Below are 11,591 nucleotides of genomic sequence, written 5' to 3' on the forward strand. Positions count from 1 at the left end.
GCCAATCAGTGGAAGTAATTCCCAAAGTAATTTTGTTGTTTTGGTACTTTGTCAACCATTGAAAGTAATTCTCAATATAATTGTCTTGTTATGGAAGTTTTTGTAACGCAACTTTAATTTGTAATGTTTGTAATGTTTGACTTCAATGGCAAGATTATTGGATTACCCCGAAGGTGTATTTGTAATGTGACTTGTTTATCTAATGAGTTCTTTTATTTTGTAAGTTTCGGAAACAATGGTACAAACTTGACTTACAAAAGGATTTTATGGTCTCTACCATTCTTCAAGTTATAAAAGGATTTTATGGTCACATGAACATATTCGGTCATACGACTGGTACTACTTGGAACAAGAAGAGATAAGTTTAGGAGTTAATACCATAGCCTAAGTTGCACCTAAGGACTTTTCATTGCCCAAATCACATTTATCAGAAATTAGGTAGTTGTGCCTAATATTAGATTTGCGTGGTCTCGCTATGCTAACTAATTGCTTTATTTAGTTTCCAACACATGTTTGGTTTAGCTCTATCCAAGTCTTGATTATGCCGAGACCAAATACTATAATTTTTGTACCAAGACATAAAGAACAACATTTGTAGTACTGGTGTATTATAATCTAAGATATGTAGTTATATGATCGTTTTTTGGTTTAGAACAGTTTTATACAGCCGTGCATTTCTTGTTTAAAGCACAACTCTACATTTTTAGTGTCTAGGTGTGAAACAAAACCTTAACCAACCATTATGTTTCCCTATATAAGTTAAAGGAAATCAAGAACACGCTTTTTAAACTCCAGTTCTTTTATGTCTTCGTCCCTTTCGCCAATATGACAATTATAGACTATAAATGTATGGTAAAGCCTTGGTACACAGAGTTATGAGTTACCCGAGGACCTGCTCCGCGATTTTGCCTCATCTAATAAAATAGGAGAAATCACTCGTGCTCAATCCGATAACACCCACATTTCCGTTTCTCACAGTAGCATGATAAGCTCTGCTTTATCAGAAAATAGCTAAGGTTCTGAAACACATACAACAGACTTCACCAAATAAACGAAAAGACTAAAGCATCAATTCCATAACAGAAGGCTTCATTAACAACATACTTAACATAATTCGCTATCATTCACAAAATACTTAACTTTACTAAGAACATACTTAACATATGAATGCTAACTTTAAAGGTTGAACTAATTTTAATAACATAAATCAACTGTTAACCACTTTAACCTCTAAATTGTAGGATGTTTGAAATGTCTAGGCATCACAAAATAAACAATATTCAAATGTCACAATCATCAGGGGCTGATTCTCCTTGCCTCTTTCTTGCCTTCATCTTGATACATTTTTTTTTTACTTCATCTTGTAACTGGATGGATGTAACAGTTTCATTTTCCCTCCAAGTCATCTTTGTTGGTGAAGAAGGCAAGTTCGTTGGAGCTGACACTCCACTTGCATCTCCAATGAATTGAATTCTTCCACCACTAGTTGGTGGCCTCATTCTTGTCTTTCTCATGGACAACAATGTATCAGCTTTAGATATGACTTTTGGCCTCAATGTTAGGTCTTCGTCATCACCAATATCTGGTCCATAAGCTATTGATTGTTGAGTACCAATTTGAGTTTCAAAGCCTGACTGTTGAGATTTGTTTGTACAAAATTCAGGTTCATAACAGCTGCTTCTTGAGGTGTTGCCAGACTGTTGAGGTCCATTTAAGGTCTGGCTAACTTTTTCCTTGCCCTTCCCCTTCTTTGGAATTTGTCCAACCTTTTCTCTCTGTTAACTAAACAAACTTTAAAATGAGACCACTTTAACATTAGACAACTTGAAATGTCCAACAACTAATATCAGAACTTTCAAACCATTTTTGCCACATATGGATCGCTTTCACATAAAACAACTTCCGGTCACATTATGTCAAAGAAAATAAAGACATCTTTTCTAGCAGCTAAAAATTTTGGCATTACTTGATACACTTTGGTATAATATCAACAATTTAAAGGAAGAAAGTACCAGACTCCCCATCCCCACAATGTCAAGCCAGAAGTTTGTTATTAAAAAGGGAAAGCTCCTTAGACAAAAGTTAGCTATGTGATATCCTATGTCTACCAAATACCTTCCTTTCACCAAGGATGCAATGTTGTTAATGTGCCCCCATCAACACCTCAGTTTACTTTCTGCTTGATTCATTCTTTTTTTAACCTTCTTACTTATATAACCTGCTAACTAAACTAAAGTAATATTGATTTATTAACATAATATTTCATCCTTCTACTTATAGTTTCTGCTAATTCTCCATCATCTAATGGAACTGTCATATCCTTATACCACTTGAATACTTCATAGTCAGCCTAAAGATGCTCAAACTACCATTAGAAACAAGAAAATGACAAAAAAAGTGCATTTTAAGCAACACAGAGGATTTCCCTAGGTAGTTTCTTCCTTTAAATTGTTGATACCATAGTTGTATATCAACTTTTGGCTTGGAATTACTGGATACATTTTGATAATTAATGTTTGTAATTAGGTGAAAATGCAGTGAATAATATACCACTTATGGTAATATATTACTTGACTACACATGTTTATCATTGTACATATATCCAAGTAACAAGCACATTGACACTTCAAACTTCACCATATTTTGCAATATACTATGTACATGTTGGAGATGTTTACCATCAAATAGAAGCAGCAAGTGCAAATGTTAACCGTAAAGAAATTCAAACTGTAAACTGTAAAAACTGTAGAAGTAGAAGCTTAAAATTTTTCAAACTTGTGAAATGTCCGGCAACTTAAATGTTAAGCACCAAATGGAACCAAAAAACTTTGGCAAAATCTGTCCAAAAGAAAAAACTGAAACCACTGTCTATTCATTTTTATCATTGTACTTATATCCAAGTAATAAGCACATTGACACTTCATACTTCACCAAATAATTCAAAGATCTAACTCATAGTCTACTCATTCTATTTGTGCCATTTAACCGGTGGAACTCTTACAATAGATCATACAATACTAAATTCCACAAAGAAATGTAAAAAGATCCAAACTTTATGTCACGCCCCGAACCATGGCCTGGACGTAACACGGCACTGGGTGCCGCTTCTTGCGTGTGATCGAGCGAACCACATGGCTTCTTTGAATCATCATGAGGCATGCATGAGCGGAATATGACATAAACATGATGAGCCTAAACATGGGATATCATAACTATCAAATAAAATACTTGTTTTAAGAAAACATGAATATGGATTGTCATAGATAAGGAGCCAAAGATGGCTATACGACTCTAAACATAACATAACTGTCTAGTCTATGAAACCTCTAACATGAGTACGAAGCGCTAAACGTAAGCTGGCTTTGGGACGAGGCCCCGACCTTAAATGCATAACTAACATAAAGTAAATAATGACTAAACCCCGAAGAAGATGGGGCTCGCCAAAAGTGATGCGTAGGTGGTCCTATGGGTGATCCGTCGTCTGTGTATCCTTACCTCGCATCGTGAAATGCGGGCCCCGGAACAATAGAAAGGGGTCGTCGGCACATCGAATGTCTTGGTATGTAAAGCAACTGAATGAAAAAAACATGGCACATGAAATAACATGATGAGAGCTGAACTGAAACATGATCATGAACATGAGTACATATACATATATAACATGTGTAAAGTATCGTGAGTAGGGAGAGTAGTAAATATAACTGACAACATGGTCTAGTACTTGCGTCCTACCAGCAGAACACTCATACCTTGCCAGGGACATGGGATTTAATAATATTATGAAGGATCCAGTCATTATGAGAGATCGTCCTAAGCATGAGTGGAGCGATCCTCATCCTACGGTGGCTACGTAGTTTCAGGCTGTTTGAAGCCTTCTCGGTAATTAATGCAACTCCGAAAAACATGAACATGAAAAATAAGTGGCGCTTGTTGCCCATGGATTTTCATGAATCATAACTTGCATGTACATGGATATCATTCCTATTATTCTTGCATGAACTTATAAAACATATATAGCTTTTCTTGAAAATATCATAATAGTTCATAAACTTGCATGTAAGAACCCATGGAATGTAAGGTATGGGTTTTCAGGGATTACGAACAGATTCTCAATAATCATAATGATGTATCAAGAACACAATGAAGAATTTATAACAATTTAATACATAATATAACATGGGGCATGGACCTAGGGTTATCATGAACATGGCTAAAACCCTAATTTTTGGAGAACTTGCGTATAATCATGGAAGAACGTGGCATGGGGAAGAACAAAGATGCTCCCACACGTGGATAGAAACTGTACATACCTTAATCGCTCCAAAACTTGAATTAAAGACTTGAACTTTGAAGAAGATTTCCAAAATCTTGAATCTTGAACCTTGAGATGGGTTTCCTTGAAAACCTAGGTTAGGAATGATGATTTCTTGTTTAGATTACAAGGATATATATTAGAATTGACTTGGAATGATTAGAATAGGCTAACCTTGGTGTTCTTGATGATGGGAGAGGGTAGGAGGTCATTCTAGGACTTGAAGGAATGAAAAATAATGATTTGGACTGATATGGACGAATATACTATTCTGGAACATTAAATTTTATGCCCGACAAAATACTTGCCGTATTTTGAAAGGCGGAGTGTATTCGACCGTATTTCGTTTGAATTTGCTCTTGTGACTCTTCAGTAAAATGGCCACAACTCTTTGCACAAATGTCCGTTTGACTTGCATAATATACCGTTGGAAAGGTATTTCAAAGCTCTACAACTTTCATCTAGGAAGTTTTCCCAAATTACAATCACATTGTTAAATACGGGCCGTATTTCAAAATACGGTCCGTATTTAACAATGTGTATCCCTCAAGCCAAATTCCAGAATGCTCAGTAATCTTGATGCCAACTTATGATTTGAAATACGGGCCGTACTGAAATACTGTCCGTGTTCTAGGGCGTAAACCCCCATCTGAAAACTGAAGAGAAAATTCCAATTCCCATATTCTTTATCCGGTTTTCTAAGTCTAGAATCATGGTCAAAACTTAAGTTAAAGGTACGGGGTGTTACACTTTAATCATAACACTATTAACAATAGCAACAACAAGAACCAAGCGGATGGAAAAGTGATAGTTCTTAGACCAACAAAGCAGAAGCTTCAACACAAGAATAAGCTCAATTTCTTTTCCTGAAAAATTGGCAGATTTGCAAGCCAACTTGAATATAACTCTCACATATAGATCATATAACAACAAATTCCCTAGTGAAATGTAAAAAAGATCCAATCTTTAACCATATATCAATTTTAATGTAATTTTTGTAAATTCATAAATCTTGTCACGACCCAACCCCGTAGGCCGTGACTAGTGCCCGAGCTGGGCACCCACGCGCTCACTAACCAGATTCGGCATACAAACGACTCATACATAAATCAGCATCAGACGTGACTCCAAACTGACGCATACAAACATATATCGCACGGGTTTCGCAAGAGCCATCATAATATATACATAACGTAGCGAAAGCATACATACACGCGACCGACAAGGGTCGCGGGCGGATGGGCCGCCCAAACACAACTTACTCAACGCGTCCGAACAAAAACCGTACATAACCCACATCTATGTCTACGGACACTAAACAGAAAACGAGTAATCATATGACGGACGGGCCCCGCCGTACCCCGAATACACGGATACATGTACAACGGAAGAATATATACCAAAATGTAGGCTCGGGAATAAAAGGGAGCTCTCCAACGACGGGATAGGTGTCCTAGATCGGCGGATCACCGAACCGTATGTCCGTACCGCGGGCATGAAACGCGACCCCGAAGAAAGGGGGTCGATGCGGAATATGTACTGAGTATGCAAGGCAGAAGATACAGTAAGCAAATCTGAGGCATAACCGAAACAGAAGTACAGAAAGTAAGTGCAAATCCAAAATACCAAAGTGTTTAATTCCAAAATACAAATCATGCGTAGGGTTCTTAGAATATGGTCGCCCGCCCGTCGCTGGCGCCATAACACATTCTACTCCGAGAAGATTTCGTATCTCGGGACCCGACATACCGCGGTCGAGAACCCGGCGGTCAATATCACATATACCCGTGTACGCGGTCAAGTACCCGGCGGTCGATAACACCCGACATCCGCGGTCAAGTACCCGGCGGCAATGTCACATATACACGTACCGCGGTCAAGTACCCGGCGGCAATATCACATAGTGCGCGCGATAACACTACCGGCCCGGGACTCGGCGAAAGACATACAACAAAATGCCTGACGAAATCGTGGAAAACCATACGCAATGCAAAGCACTTACACGGACGATAAGATAATCAAACAAGTCGTTAATTCAAACCGAAACATTAGTCAAATCAGATTTTCCTTCCGAATACCACTCGAGAACATATCAAACCGAACTTCGGAAACTATAGTCACGTATCAAAATCAAATACATAAAATCCTTATTTCAGACTCGATAGACAAATATATAATCATACTCGGGGGTCGAAAAAGTAGTCATATTGAATTCTTTCAAACGCCATCGAATTATACGAAAGAAGATTGCGGGACCCACCGACGAGCGTTAACCAATCCGCCCGCCTACGAAAATCATAGTCATCATATGTTATCGAATCATTATTACAAACTCAAAAGATAAGTAAACTGATCGTACTTGAAATCGAAATAATAGTCATGTCATATCCTTTCAAAGTCGTTAGAAGTACATAAGGAAAGTCGCGGGGCCCACGGAGGGGTGTCGGCCCGAGCCGAGCCCGCCTATGGAAAACATAGTCATCATACATCATGGAATCATTTTTGAGCATATCGAAGCGATCCGGTTCTGTCTGTGAAAGTTACGGACTTTCGTAGTTTTCGGAATCCTTTAGGAACAAAACTCTTTTAAAAAAACCAACTTTTATGCAACCTTTGAAACTTAGTCATACAAAAGACATAAGGGCCAATATTCCATCATACCAAGCATACGAAGACAAAGAAATAAATAAGAATCACAGACATGATCGGATCGGGAGAGTAGAATTTCCTCGAGGCTCGTGTCATAGCCTATTTACGACTAAGACATGCCAAAAGAAGGAAGGGCCAAGCTTTACATACCTCGTACCGCTCTCCAAGCTAATCCAAACTCCAACCTATGTCTCGGACTCCCCGAGGTCTACATAACATCAATAAATGCCAATGTCAACTATAGGTATTTAAGAGTTCATTTCCAAACTAACACATAATTCTACGGAAATTTGGGCAGCATTTCCCCTGTAAATAGACCAACCTCGAGAATTTAACTCGGCCAAATCAACAACACAACACCAACAACCAAACTAGCAACATCAATAATCAACCCAAAGCAATATAACATAAATAACCCTCTTTTTACCTCATTTAACAACCTTCATTATATTCAATTCAACGACTTACCTTGGCCACGATCAACGCTTATACATTCAAATACCAACCCGAACCCATATCAACAATTTTCAAGAACATTATAAACAATTCACACAATATTTCCAACAATCCAATAAATACTCCAATTCACCCGAAATTGCCCCAAACCCGTGAACAACATCCATAACACATTCTCAACTTCCGAATCATAATTTGCACCAACAATTCACACTCTAACAATGTCATTCTCATAATTATACAATTCACATCAAATGCACAATAACCTCAAAATCAACCCTTGGCACTTACAATATCAATTTGAGTCATTAAACTCTTATCGTCAACATAGAATTCACAACGACAACAATCAAATTCCAAATAGAATTAATTCATTCACATTTACCGCAAGGGTAGCCACATTGCCACCACCCCAACTTACCATCTTTATGATTTTCATTCATTTCTCCACTCTACAACAATCACAACATGCTAACTAGACTTTAATTCATTGCTTCAACACAACACAACACACACACACTTACACGGCCATGCACTACACACACAACCTCAACTCCAACATGCCATATTTCATGATTTTCATCCATTTTAGCATACTACAACATGCATACACCATTCATAACACATAAACAAGATTAATCTTACCTTTCTTCAACTCCACAACTAGGCTAGGGTTTGCGATCTACACAACGGATGGTTTGATGACCCAAACAACACTTCCACGCTACCAGGGGACCTCCAATTAGTGGATTTGCATCAAAGAAATATTTTGGGATGGCTCAATTTGGACTTGAAATTTCCAAGGAGTTGGCAGATGGGGGTTGTTGTTGTTCTTCAACTTCTCTTTTTTTTTTTCTAAGTGTAGTGAATGGAAAAGATGACTACTTGGTCATCTTTTAAGCTTATATGTATATTGCACAAGTGTCCATGGCCCACACATGGGTTGGACCAATTAAATTTGGCCACAAAATGTGTGGGACCATTTCAATGCCACACGGCCACAAGGCCAAAAATTGCATGATTTTCAACTTTCAACAATTCCACTTTTGGTCCCAAATTTTCCTAATTGTTCCATGCCAACAAATTCATGAGCAATTTAGGTCTTATAACGAAATCGAAGGTCAAAAGTCCCGACTTCGCATCCCGGAATGGTTTTGTCCCTAACTTACCATAGTTAAACCGGATTGTCCCAATGTACAAAATACGGGATATAACAAATCTAAACTAAAGCAACTTAATAATTGTAAATAGATTTTGTAAACTCATAAATCTGAACTAAAGCAACTTATAAATCTGTAAATGTTAGAACCACTATCCAGCAACTTAAAAACTAAAAAATAGACTGCATATTAAAGAACTTTAGTTATATATTTACCTTGTGACAACCTCTTGTATTGTGATTTTTTTCTCCACATTTACTTCATGTCATAATAGATCCCTTCCTTAATGCACTCCATTCATGCTTCCTCTTTTTTGCTTCATCTGCTGTTCTATTTCTCTTTATTTTGGGTCTTCCAACTGCTTTGATCATTTCAGGTGACTCCATTGCATGCGCAGGTTCAACTCTCCAGAATTGTACTCCTCTAACAAGCTGCATTTATGCTTATATGTTAGCAGATAGACTTCTTTACTGTAAAATCAGTGAATTTGTGTCACTGTATCAACATTCTTATGCAAAAATGCCTTAATGGCATGAGGGCAAGGTATCCCAGACAAGTCCCACATCCTACAGGTGCATCTATTTTGCTCCAGGTTCACAGTCTATCTATGATCACCCTATGATACCTCATAGCCATAATCACCATTAAAGTTAACAACGCAGCCATGTGCTATTTCCCTATAATCATTGTACAACTTCATGCATTGTGGACTGTAATTAGTTCTCTAACTTCTAGCTTTGTCTTTATTATCTTCTAGCAAGACCATTACCTTGACCCTTATTTCCTCCAACATTTTGATAATTGGCATGCCCCTTGCTTGTAGAATCCAAGAATTAAAGGATTTTGTGAAGTTGTTGTCAACCATTGAGTGTAACAACCCATTTGGTCATTTTGAGCTTTTTGACCTCTTTTCCCCAAAATACCCTCCCCGTAGTTTTATTTCATTGTTTATGACTTGCGGGGAATGGTGGAACAATCCCCGAGGCTTTTGGATGAGTTTTGGATAAGGAAACGGATATTTTGGAAATCCTTAAGTTAATTAATGAAGAAATTTGACCAAAGTCAACATCAGGGGTAAATGAGTCTAATTTGAAGTTTCGTCGATTCCATTAGGTTCGGAATGAGATTTATGACTTAGTGGAGTCATTGGTTCGATTCTAAAGGGTTTGGGTGTCGATGTTTTGAAAGTTCCAACAAGATCATATGATGATTTTGGACTTGTCCGCAAGTTTTGGTGAGATTCCGATGAGTTTCGGATGCATTTGGCTTGTGTCGCGCTCGTGTTTGAAGTTTTGGTGTCATCTCTTCGGCCATAAAGGGTACCATATTGATAAAACAACCTTAGTTTTGTGTTTCGATTGAACCATTAGATCCGTATCGTAATTACAAAGCCATAGCAAAAAAGAATCGTCGAATTCAGACATCGTATGAGGGAGTTATGCCCATTTTAGTGTTGGACCAAGTTGCTGGTGTTGGTGCGTCCCACCTACGATCCCACAGGTGTGGAAATTCCATGTGGCAGGCCCACAGGTGCAGAGTTTTGGCCGCGGATACTGAAATCACTGAGTATTTAAAAATCAGACTTCGTCCATTTAGTATTTTGAGCATATCTTGAGTTATAAAGCTCCATTTGAGTTGATTTTTGCGGCGTTATTCTCGTCTCAACAAAGGGTTAAGTATCTAACCTATAATTTGATGTTTCCTCAATTTTCGTTGATTATCGATTTTATCCGTGTTTGGTTGGGGAAAATTGGGATTTTGAACTCAAAAGTTGATAAATTGTAAATCATGGATTTGAGGATCAAGATGATGACTTTTTAATGGGTTTTTACGGATCTAGACTAATTAAGCTATGGGTAAACTATATATGAAATAAATTTCCAATTTTGCCCTTGCGGCCTCGGGGTTACCTTTTTGGGTTCATTTTCGGGTTCCTAATCAAAGCATGGTAATATGGGACTCATTGGACTCATTTAAACTCGTAGACTACTGTTTTGACTATATTGGACCTAATTTTGACAACAAAATTCCAGTTTTGCCCTTAGGGGTCGGGTTTGACTATTTTGGCTTCATTTTGGGGTTCCGAATAGAAGTATAACAATATGGGTATTGTTAGACTCGTTTGACCTTGTAGAATACTATTTTGACTATATTGAACTCGTTTGGTGAATTTGGACGCGGTAGAGCTTTCGGAAGACTCAATCTTCGTTCGGATCAGGATTTTGACCATTCAGAGACATTTCGGAAGGGGAAGCCTCAGCTTCGGGTTAGTGGCTCCTGCTTGGCTTTGAGGTAGGTTATGGCTTACCTTTGTTAGACTCCCATTAGGGAATCGTATGTAGTGGTAGATGGTCACAGGGAAAGCATGTTAGGCCTTAGGGCATGGTTGTGGTGATAAATCCACTAGTTTGGTATGGATTGTGACACCTCGGGTCCTCATACTAAGGTACGACTCGTATTAAGAAAGTAAAATGAAATTTAGAAGGTTTCACATTTTTGCGAAAGTGGCCGAGGGGGCTACTTCGGGCAACCATAACCCTTTAATTAGTTGGCAATTTGGAAAGGAGCCCTTAATGAAATTTGTATTACATGGAAATACCTCGCCATCCATATAAAGATCGAAAACGTAGATCAGAGCAAGAAGTTATGAACATCACAAAAACGCTCAGAGCAACAGGCCATGCGCGTTAGTCACGCGTCAATGTAACACCCCGTAAATTCAGAATAGGTGTGGATATGTTAAATGAGTATTAATATGTCATTTTAGACATGTGAAGTCCCATCGGTATGAGTTTGGGTTGAAATAGTTGGGTTGGAATCAAGACGAATAGTGAGGTGCTTAAGATTCGATAGAATCGGCTAAGTTTACGGCAGGTCGGCCTTCCAGCCAGTTTCATGAAAATATGTTGAGAATTTGAGAAAACTTAAAACATGAAAGTTGTAAATATTTGAAATACCTTTCCGACTATATATTATGGACCCCAAACGAAGCTCTGTACAAGAAGTTATGCCTA

General features: G+C 38.1%; 1 long non-coding RNA gene across 1 annotated transcript; it reads right to left on the bottom strand.

Annotated features, from left to right (window-relative positions):
• Positions 1–1,072: 1,072 nt before the first annotated feature.
• LOC132034498 (uncharacterized) lies at positions 1,073–11,585 on the bottom strand. The gene is made up of 2 exons (XR_009409127.1): positions 8,793–11,585; positions 1,073–1,775 (listed from the first exon to the last, which is right to left on the bottom strand). It is a non-coding gene; the product is annotated as an uncharacterized LOC132034498 (long non-coding RNA).
• Positions 11,586–11,591: the final 6 nt, after the last annotated feature.

Source organism: Lycium ferocissimum, chromosome 10 (genome assembly GCF_029784015.1).
Source record: "Lycium ferocissimum isolate CSIRO_LF1 chromosome 10, AGI_CSIRO_Lferr_CH_V1, whole genome shotgun sequence".
Taxonomy (NCBI): domain Eukaryota; kingdom Viridiplantae; phylum Streptophyta; class Magnoliopsida; order Solanales; family Solanaceae; genus Lycium; species Lycium ferocissimum.